General features: G+C 35.1%; 1 long non-coding RNA gene across 1 annotated transcript; it reads left to right on the top strand.

The window, feature by feature from the left end:
* The first annotated feature begins 1,220 nt into the window (after positions 1-1,220).
* Positions 1,221-2,907, top strand: LOC120355450. Its single transcript, XR_005573521.1, has 2 exons — positions 1,221-2,141; positions 2,643-2,907. It is a non-coding gene; the product is annotated as an uncharacterized LOC120355450 (long non-coding RNA).
* Positions 2,908-10,130: the final 7,223 nt, after the last annotated feature.

Raw genomic sequence — 10,130 nt, 5'->3', positions numbered from 1 at the left:
TGAGTAGGAAAATCGCTTCCTGGTGGTTCGGAAGCCTCCTAAAACTGTAGTTCCACTCATCTCTTATTAACATCCGCCTCATTACCCACGCACAAGATAACAGCTCATGTAGGCTTCGCCCTCAGCAAAAAATAAATAATAATAAGGATTGAGGATTGTAAGGATTTTTCTGATAAAGTTAACTGTATACTAGTAGTTCTGTAAAAAGTAGACCTCGCGCTCAGTAAGGTACATTGACCTGTTGTTATGTTTCCTTAAAAATTAATAAATAATTATTTATCAATTTAAAATGTCTAGAAAAATCTTAATAAACATAGAGCTTCCTGTCCTATCGTATCGTGATGTGTCGTCCCGAAATGTGAGTGAGTGTGAGCGCTGTTATCAGGTCTGGCTGCCGTCGATACGCCAATCCAATCACCCATCAGTGAACATTCTGTGTTGTCGTGTTGGCGAAAAATCGGTGTGTTGAAATTAAAAAATAAACTACCATAATGTGGATTTCCTACAAACTTCATTTCTCACTTTTCATGATTTTAGAAATCAATTTCTTTTCAATAATATTTGTTGCAATCTTGATCATCAGATTAAAAAAGAAAAATGTGTTCTATACTCTAAACTAGAATCATGGCCTCAGCTTATGGAAAGACAAAGCTAGTAGACAACACTGTCTACTAACGTTGATGGAAAGATACTTTTTCAAGATGTTCGATGTTTTTGAACGGGTAGTATTATAGTCCACTAGATAGCTGATTTATGATGAATAATCTATAGGTATAATCTTACGGTAATATTGGCGTATGAAGGAGGCTCCTTTTTCCTTTTATATTATCCTTGAAATGCAACATTTCCAAAAACCTTGTATATACGTCGACGCGCAATTTAAAAAGGAACATACGTGTCAAATTTCATGAAAATCTATTACCACGTTTAGCTGTAAATGCGCAACATATAACATATATAAACATTTAAACATAAAGAGAAATGCCAAACCGTCGACTTGAATCTTAGTCCTCACTTCGCTCGGCCAACCAGAAAATCATTTAATGTGAGGGTAAACAGAAAGCGGGAAAATTGAAGAGAAGTTAGGTATGATAGAATATAAGCTTGTGTCATTGTAGTTGAATCTTTTATTTGATTGTAGCACAGGTTCACCTTGCAGATCTCCGTTGCTGTTGGCAACTTTTTCTTACAGGATGATTAGGATAACATTAAAAAATAGCAATACACTTGTATAATAACTGAAATTTAATAAAACCTAAAAAGTAATAAAAATCTATGTTGATTTCACATTTTAGTTAAGCAGGAGTCCGTGTTGATTTCTACGCTATAATCTTATCTTTCAAATCTATTCTTATTTCTTATCATTCCAAAGTAATGTAGTAGTTCTTGAAAGAATGTAACAATCTGTTTTAAATTTATCCAGGCTACTTTTATCTCTCTAAATGTTTGACTGTATGTCGTTGATGCATTCTTCAATGATCAACAACTCCTTGAAAATATGTCATACAAACATTCAATCTATGCCGGCGCATTTTAACTCAATGATATCCTCAGCTCCTCTGGATATTGTAGTATTAAGCGAGTCTTGACTCAAACCCAGTTTACAATCGTAAGCTTACGGTATTCTTGTTGAATATTTACTCTTAGGAACGACCATTAGTAAAGGTGGCGGGGGAATGATTATCTATGTAAGATGCTCTTTTCCGGCCCTGAGTGGTAATGTCTCTGAAGCCGGTGCACTCTCATTCTCCCGAATTCCTTCTAGCTTCTACTTGATGTAAGAGTGGGCGCTGAGTCCGTTTTCGTCCTTGGAGTTTATCAGCCGCCAAGAGAGGGAGTCTCCTCACATTAGAGGATGCTCTGTTGACTAAAGTTATGCAATGATATAACCACATAATTTATAATTACATAACACCTCATCAGAGAACTTGATATGCTGAAATTACGACAAAGACTAAAGTACTCAATACTATGTGAAACCTACAAAATAATTGTGGAGGGTACTGGTCCGGAATATTTGAGAAAAATACTTGTATCTTTCACATAGGTTCATCAGAAGGACACTTGGTCTCACCGCTGCTTTCTCTAGATACCGTTGGATAATCTTTATTAGAGTTGAAAATTCTTAACAAAGGAAAAAAGTGAGTTTGATTGGTCTCGAACCCGCAACATATGTTTGATTCATGAGTCGCGTGTACTACCAATTACGCTAAAGATTCTCTTGGAGAAAGCTCTGTTTGGATGGACTTTTGTTGATAAATTTGTTTTAATTATTACATTTAAAGTGCTTGATTGAAAACAATGAAAATAAGCCTATTATCAAACCTCGGTAAATCATAATCTGCATGTAAGATTGCAAGTTGATCAGTTCTCCATTAGTTCATAAGTGGTAATGTGTCAAACGTGTATTTTCCATTATGTACATGTATAAGCCAATTCTTTCCTCTATAATTATTATGTTATTTTCATGCATATTTTACGTTCTCAAACATATTTCACTTAATCACTGATCGGACAACTGAAGACGTGATTAATATTTCATCTGTACTTATAATATGTAAATTTAATATTTTAATATGTTAATTCAAGGAAGAAATAATTCATTTATTTATTCTCTATTAATTTTTCATTCTCTTTTTCAGACTGATGAACTTGCCAACTCCACTGATACCTCACCATATTATTTGTTTTACATAGAGCAATCCAATATTTTTATACACTTATGAAGTGTTTTATCAATAAACATAATGAATAAAGTGTATTTGAACAAACGAAATTAACACTTGAAAAGTAATGTTGTCTGTTTATGTAAAGAGTTTGTCACATTTTATACTCTGAAATTGTTTTATATAATTTCATTATAATTCTCATAATGTGTAATAGATTGCATAAAATTGTTATTAAAAACTCTATTACTAAATACCCTGTCTTGAGCTTTTATAATAATTTTAACTGTGTCCGTTAGGCTGTACGCTCGATGTCGATTTTGTTTCTAAAGGTGAGTAGAGACTTTGATGCATTGTTTTCAATTGGAGTACGCATACCTATCTGCATCGTATAGGCATGCACACTACAATTGAAAACATGCATCAAATCTAATTGTCCGATGCGTGCCGTCCTATCAGTTTATGCTTATTATGTATGTATCTTACTGTTTCTGTACAAATACAGATATAAGAATAGCATCAGCTGATTAAAAGTGAAATGCGCGTGTTCATGGCGCATTACTGTACGCACCTCTATAAGTGGTAGATTGTACACCATCAATATAAATTACTATTATTATTCGTCGCATTGAATGTTCTCACGGTGTTCGAAACCATGCCAAATGGTTTTCCCTCCATGAGAGGAAATTGTTCTTGTTGTACAAAGTGTAGCTCTCATCATAATAAAATTATGAAATTAATGGTAAATGTCTGAATGAGAACCGGAGAAAATGTCATAGCACACTCTCAATAAATACGTAAACGGACATGCATCTTTCAGGGTAACAATGATCCACTAAGACCGAATATTCTTCATAATGAACTATTCTTAAAAATTCACTGCCGCATCCGTTATTTCCTTATACTGCTGTAATATCCATTGACAACCCAGATTTATGTTTTGCATCAACTGATGAGAGAGGCAAACCTCTACCAGTCAGCCGCAGAGTTCTTTGTGACTTCCCCCACAGTCAACACAGGCCAGTTATAATAAGGTGGGCATCCAAATCCCATTAGTAACCTCCATACCTCGTCCTCGGTGGAACTTCAGAAAAGCTAATTGGGAACTCTTCTCAAATGAGTTGGACAAATGCCTGGGATGGATCCCACCTACCAGCAAAAACTGTAGCAGGTTTATTGGAGCAGTGATTAGCACTGCTAAGAAATGCATTCCCAGGGGTATCGCAGGGAATATGTTCCAGGCTGGTCTCAAGATAGTGAGGAACTCTACCATTGCTTAATGAGACTGGTGATCAGGAGGTGGCAGACCAACTTCTCCAAAGCCTTGACTCTGCAAGAAAACAAAAATGGATGGAAACAGTAGAAAGTCTCAACTTCCAGACCTCAAGCCGCCAAGCCTGGACTTTGCTGAGGAAATTGGGCAGTGCAGCACCTGCCCAGAGACCAAAGACAGGTGTCAGTCCAAATGATGTAGCATCTCATATAACAGCCACATCCAGAGTACCAAAAGATAAGGAACATTCAATTAAGATTAAGCATGAACTGAAAAAGCTGAAAAATGAAGCAATGGCAACAGATATGGTCAGCCTTTTTCACCTGAAGAAATTGGATTTGCACTCAGGGACACAAAGCCTGGTAAAGCACCAGGATTTGATAACATAAATCCAGAATCCTTATCAACTGTGGAAAATATGCTAAAGTATGGCTGGCAAGATTTTTCACTGATATTATGCAGACAGGTAACATACCAAAGGAATTGAAGCAATCAAAAATAATAGCAATTTTGAAGCCTGGAAAACCTGCAGACTTGCCAGCAAGCTATAGGCCTATAGCATTACTATCAGTACTCTTCAAATTACTGGAAAGGCTAATCTACAACAGAATTTGTCAGAAGATCTTTGATGTAATACCAATTGAACAGGCTGGTTTTAGACCAAAGCGAAGCACCTGTGATCAAGTTCTGTCACTTACCACATTCATTGAAGGAGGATTCCAGGAGAGGCTTAAAACCTCCGCTGCTTTCATCGACTTGTCTGCAGCCTATGACACAGTTTGGAGGGAGGGTATGATATATAAGTTTCTTCAGGTAATCCCATGTAAACTGACAGCTCGTCTTCTAAACAACATGCTGAGTGATCGTACATTCCAAGTCATCATGGGTGCCAACAAGAGTACACAAAGAAAACTGAAAAATGGCCTGCCACAAGGCTCAGTCCTTGCACCTTTGCTCTTCAGTCTTTACATTGCTGACTTGCCAGAACTCAGTCTAAAAAGTTTGGCTATGCTGATGATTGGGTACTAGCAACTGGGTCTAAATCATTTGAAGAAGCAGAGGAAGTCTTAACTCAAGATCTGGAAAAACTTGGAAGATATTTTCGACAATGGCGCTTGAAGCCAAACGCCAGCAAGACAGAGGTTTCATGCTTCCACCTAAACAACAAACTTGCCAAGAAAGAACTCAAAATTCAATTTGAGAACACATTGCTCCTCCATAACAGCACTCCTAAATACCTCGGCGTAACACTCGATAGAACTCTCTCCTTCAAAGTCCACTTAACAAAACAGCGGAAAAGTTGAGGACCAGGAATAATGTTGTTCAAAAGCTTTGTGGAACTAGCTGGGGGGCTTCAGCTTCAACCCTGCGCTCAACAGCTCTGAGTCTTGTATTTTCTGCTGCTGAATATTGTGCACCTGTGTGGCTAAACAGTCCTCACACACACAGAATAGATGCCCAACTCAACAATACAATGAGAATGATTAGTGGAGTCATCAAATCAACACCTACTGAATGGCTTCCAGTTCTAAGCCACATACCACCACCAAACCTGCGTCGTAAAAATGCTCTCATCAGAGAATTTGAAAAAATTTCAAATAACCCAGACCTGAGAATACATGAGGATATTGAAAATGCAAATAAAACCCGCTTGCGATCAAGAAAGCCACCAACAAAAACTGCAATCGATACTGCTACAGAACAGAACTTCAATTTGCTTAGTGCATGGCAGCAGGAATGGACTATGAAGCAGCGAGATCAAATCCCATGGTTCTCCCAAAAGCCACCAGGTTTTGGCTTACCAAGGAAAGCTGGTCGACTCTAAACAGAATTAGAACCAAGCACGGTCGATGTGGTGACTTGTTGTATAAATGGGGCAAAATACCATCGCCCTCCTGTGAATGTGGGGAAAAACAAACAATTGACCATATAGTGAAAGAGTGTGCAATCACAGCCTTCAGAGGAGGAACAGAAGAAGATTTCTTGATGGCAACTCCAGAGTCAATAGCTTACTAAACGGACTGGATATATGACAAGGGATTATCCAATGATGATCCTGAAAATGGAATGGATACTGATTGATACGTCTTGAAAGCCTACGCTGAATAATCCATTGACAATTATTTGCAAATGTAACACTAGACTTCCAGCTCGAACATCTTTCGCTCCTGAATTATTTTTTAGATCATTCTTGTAGAGATAGATGATTATGTTATCAGATGGGTGACAATCATTGAATCGTCGGTCCCGACTGATAGTCGTGAGGCTCATTGACGACGTAAATTAAATACCTATTTATGCAAGATGGAACTTCCGTCAGGGATCCCCACCTATAAAGCCATTCGATTATAATAACTAACTACATTATTCTCATAATTCCGTATTAATACGAAAAAATGATACCATTATTTCTAAATATTATTTGAATTATCCTGCTCCTAATTTCATCTTATTCTATTATTGACAGGGTTGTATGATGATAAGAATGAAATTTATTATTGAATGGTACTTCCACAAAATCATTGATTAAACTTCCATTTTAACCTTTTAGTTTGTCCTTCGCAAGATATGGATTTAATAATTGGGGAAGGGTAGTATACAAGTTTTAGTTTACCTTTTATATGTCTTGATTATAAATGTAGGACAATACAGTAAGAATTTTATTCAATCGAGATCATACAATACATCACCATACCAAGAAAATGACTCTCGTATTTTGAAATAGTTGATATATTAACATAATAGAATAAGATTGAAATAAAAATAAAATAATTGAGAATGTCCAAAAATCCGAATAAACTTGAAAATTTATTGTGAGGCACATTGCCTACTTGGCGCCTTGCAAATTTGGTATTTCAGTTGAACCCACCTCTATACCTGACTATTAATTTTGAAATCAAACGCTTGAAGATTGGTAAGTTTTCAGGAGATATAGTTAAGATCCAAAAATATCGTAGCATGGATTTGAAGGATTTTCTATATTGTGACATGAAACATTTTACCGACCTGTGTTATTTTCTATGAACGTGTGATGCACATTGCCTACTTAGCGCCTTTGCACGGCATGTATTCCCATGATGTTGGATGATGCATGTCCGACGTGTACGCGTCATTGTTGTGTCATCCTTATAGTACTTATATAAGTCACAATCACCAATAATTATCACAATTTTTAAATGAATATGTAATCAGGCACTTGACAAGTGAGACAACAAGATATTAAACTATTGTTACATATGTATCTCCTGAACTTTTATACCACCAGTAACATTCGATTGATTTAAGTGAAAACAATATTAGTGATATGGATTCACTTTCAGAAATCTTATTATTATTGAATAAGTTGACATTATTTAATCACAGATCTAACAGTCTATGATTAAATCCATGTACCTTATCAAGTTGCTAATAGAGTTTGCGAGCCAGTTGAAAAGCCAGGTCAGCGATCCAGGGAAAAGCCTCCATTTTTTCTTTATTAGAAACGCTGCGTTCATAAAAGACAAATAGCAAGAAAAAATCTTTAAAAATGTGCTGGGTGCAAACCGGGGTCCATACGGTGTAGGAGTTTAGATAATAGGAATTTTAAGCTCAATCCAATATTAATTAACATCCATAGCGAGTTTTTCCTAGTTTCAATAATAATTAAAGTTGGTAAATAAATTCTGTCCGCGTGATTATTAGCATAATATTATTATATATTGTTTAACAGTGAACGTAAAGTAAAATAAAGTGTTTACCTTTCCTCTCCTAGAGTTGTCATCAATCACACCCACCAAAACCAATTCCTCTTTCTTCTCATTTCCTTTAAATATTACAAATGCCAGTTCTTATTCGTATGGTAACACATGGCACAGTGGTGACAGGAAATACCTTATTCATCCCTCCTTTAGAAATGCTTATGCAAATTTTAGTAGCCTCAGTAGGGCAAGGAATGTGAAATTTATGTTGTTATAAATTAATAGGCCTACTGTCTTTTTTCACAATCATACAAATATTTTTCTCCTGCTATAAAAAGTCATCAACATGGGGAGTGAAAGAAGTGTAATGGCAAAAAATGACATACATTTTCTAATTAAGTAGCCTATTTTATCAGGGCTACTTGATTTGTTGATTAAAAATAATTTTAAAGTAGGCTACCCTTTTTTTAAACTTGATCATATAAAATACAATAACTAATTTCGAAATATGTTGAATCCATTATCAAGTTTCTCTTAAGAAAAGTTCAAGAAAAACTTGATAATGGATCCAACATTCCTAACAAACTAGTTGTTAGGTATTGTATTTTATATGAAAAAAAGTTGTTTTCATAAAAGGTGTTATTTTACAACTAACATAAAAGATACCTTACCATACCGTAATTCAACATTACACTTTCTCCTTATACAATTTAGAAGAAAAATTCGAGTTAAATATTGAGTAAGGACATCTCCTCAATGTAATTTGTGCCAAGAAGTGGATTTCTTTCCAAGAAGTGGAAGTGGCACTTGCGTGAGTAAAATAAGATTTCATTAAAATCACTTGAACTTAAATAATTTTTAGACATTATCGTATGAGAAACACAAATTAAAATACCTGAAATGACTAGCCATGCTAAGCTTGATCCACTCTTCATTTAGCCTACACGTTAGATCTACTCGTACCGGTATAAAATAATATTAAAGGTTATTTCAGAATTATTTTCATTAAAATTACTTATTTGAATAGTATATATATTTTTCAAGTATTTTTAAAAGAAATTGGAATTTCTGTTGTTTTCAAATTTAGATTGTTGCATCACAGCTTTTTAAATTAGCCGCTATTTCAGGTTTGTAAAAAAAATAAAAATCTAATATCAATTATGAAAGCAAATTATTGAATCAATTATGAAAAATATATTTCTTGATTAATTTGATTTTTCTATCAAGAAATGATAATTATTACTAGATCAAATTTAATGGGATGAATACACAGTAACAGCTGTGTACACTCATTGGCAAAATCGAGAGACTTGGCAACGTTTTTTCATAATATCTTTCTTCACTGCCATTATAACGTGGATCTCACTATAAGGGGATTCACTCTGAGAGAAGAACAAAAGTATGTGCAGTACATTCTTAACGTATTTTCATGTTATATAATTACATTGCATGATGAATATAAATAAATAAATTCAAATAATATTATTAAATAATAATAATATCAATAACTATAATAATATTATTAAATAATAATAAATTTGCATGTTAATTGGTAGGTTGGCCATACTTCCATAGATGTGTCACGTGACTTGTCGATGCTATGTCGTGTCGGTGCTATGGTTTGTCGAGGCTGTGGTGGCAGGCCTAACTTTATTTTTCTTGTCGATGCTATGGTTTGTCGAGGCTATGTCGTGTCGGTGCTATGGTTTGTCGAGGCTATGTCGTGTCGATGCTATAGTTTGTCGAGGCTATGGTGGTTCCCCCATCGAACCCCTAAGAGCAGCTTCTCTTTGTCTCAGAAACAGAGTAACGGCCAGCAACAGTCACAGTTATAACATAGTTATTCAAAAGTATAGTTATTCAAAGTAAAAGTAAGAGTATCTATAGTGAGGTGCACGTTATAATGGTAGTGTACAATTTGCAATGGTGCTGCTATCCTTGTCTATTGTTCAACAAATGTGAAAGAGTTAGGGGTTAGGTTTTATTTAGGATATATTTGATAATGTTTTATTAGGATAGGTTAGGTTTTTGCTTTAAAATTGCAATATGCTAGAAGGGGCTAGGGTCTAGGTAGAGTTATGTTTTTTGATGTTTCAATGGTAAAAGGATAGGTTAGGGGGTTAGGATTTTGCTTTGAACCACATGTTTGTGAACATGTTCATGAAATGAACCACATGTTTGTGAACATGTTCATGAAATGAACCACATGTTTATGCTTTGTTCTAAAGATGACAAATAAATCTAAAGAATTAAATGTGAAAGGGTTAGAGGTTAGGTTTAATTTAGGTTATATTTAATAATGTGTTATTAGGATAGGTTAGGATTTTGCTTTGAAATTGTAATATGCTAGAAGGGGCTAGGGTGCAGTTAGAGTTATGTGTTTTGATGTTTCAAATGTGAAAGGATAGGTTAGGGGGTAAGGATTTTGCTTTGAAATCTAAATTATTGAATGTGAAGGGGTTAGTGGTTAGGTTTTTTGGATTATATTCAACAATGTTTCAAAAGTACTCTTTC

Source organism: Nilaparvata lugens, unplaced genomic scaffold, assembly GCF_014356525.2.
Source record: "Nilaparvata lugens isolate BPH unplaced genomic scaffold, ASM1435652v1 scaffold1682, whole genome shotgun sequence".
NCBI lineage: Eukaryota > Metazoa > Arthropoda > Insecta > Hemiptera > Delphacidae > Nilaparvata > Nilaparvata lugens.
The sequence above is the reverse complement of the archived record's forward strand: the minus strand, read 5'-3'. Positions and strand labels throughout refer to the sequence as shown.